The following is a 1,251-nucleotide window of genomic DNA, read 5'->3' as shown; positions in this document are numbered from 1 at the left end:
GAGATCACACCACTGCACTCCAGCCTGGGTGACAGAGTGAGACTCTGTCTCACACACACAAAAAAAGTTGTAGCAGACACAGAAGGGAGAGGGAGACGAACAAGCCCCAGGGACCCTTTATCCGGCTTCCTTCCACCTGGGGGACTCCCTCTGCGGGTCCTTGGTTTAAGGGCAAATGGCGAGGGGACCAGAATGCAGGGAGGCCACTTTGGAGGTCCCTGCTGCAACCATGTGGCCCCCCAGCCCACTCCCGCAGCCAAGACGAAGGGGGGCCTGGGCTCCCCCTAGGGCAGGCGCCTCTGGTTCTCTCCACCGAGAGGCCCCCCCCCATGCCGGCCTCTTCCTGGGCTGACTCCCAGAACCTCGGACTCATGAACGTTTCAATCTGGAGTGGGGCCTTCCCTGGGTACCCAAGTGGTGGGAATCTGTCCCTCGCCCCTAGAACTCCTGGAGGGCTGGGCCCACCTCTGTTTCCATCCTGTCCCCATTTCCCGCCCCGAGTGGCAGAGGCTGGAGAGGAAGGAGCTTCAGGCTTCACAACCATCAAAGCAGGTTGCTTCCGAGATGGCCAGTGGTCACCTGAGATGGAGCAGAGAGCAGCTGTGGCGGGGATCTCTAGAAGCCACCTGTGAGCCCTGCGGAGGCCCCGGCCTTTGTACCTTAAGACAGACGGCGTCCTGCAGGTACGCGGGGGAACCCTGTAGGCAGGGACTTTGCCTGCTTTCCCAGGACAGGACAGAGGAGTTTGGCTGGGGGCAGCCCAAGGTGACCGGGATGCTGTCGTCCCAGCTCTGGACCAGGCTGCCGTGGGAAGGAAGGAAGGAGGGACAGTTCCGGACCAGGCTGACGTGGGAAGGGAGGGAGGAAGGAGGAGGGAGGTAGGACCGACAGAGGCCTGGCTGCTCTCCAGGGCTGGGCTCCATGGCATCTCCTGGTAGTTGTCAGGTCCTGATTGGCCCCACACCGAGGCCAGTGTGATGGAGGGGCCTGGAAGCCTCATCCTTCTTGGTTGCCAAGCAGTGAGGGCCACAGGCACGCGCCATCGCACTGGACTCCTCCTTTCATCATCAAAGCCGAATTTTCTTCCTGCTCCATCTAGGCTTCCTGTGGAGACACCATGTGTGATTGTAAAAAAAAAAAAAATAACGAGTCAGGCCGGGCACAGTGGCTCACGCCTGCAATGCTAGCACTTTAGGAGGCCAAAGCGGGCAGATCACCTGAGGTCAGGAGTGCGAGACCAGCCTGGCCAAC

Source organism: Hylobates moloch, unplaced genomic scaffold (assembly GCF_009828535.3).
Source record: "Hylobates moloch isolate HMO894 unplaced genomic scaffold, HMol_V3 SCAFFOLD_75, whole genome shotgun sequence".
NCBI classification, from domain to species: Eukaryota; Metazoa; Chordata; class Mammalia; order Primates; family Hylobatidae; genus Hylobates; species Hylobates moloch.
Note: the sequence above shows the minus strand (reverse complement) of the source record.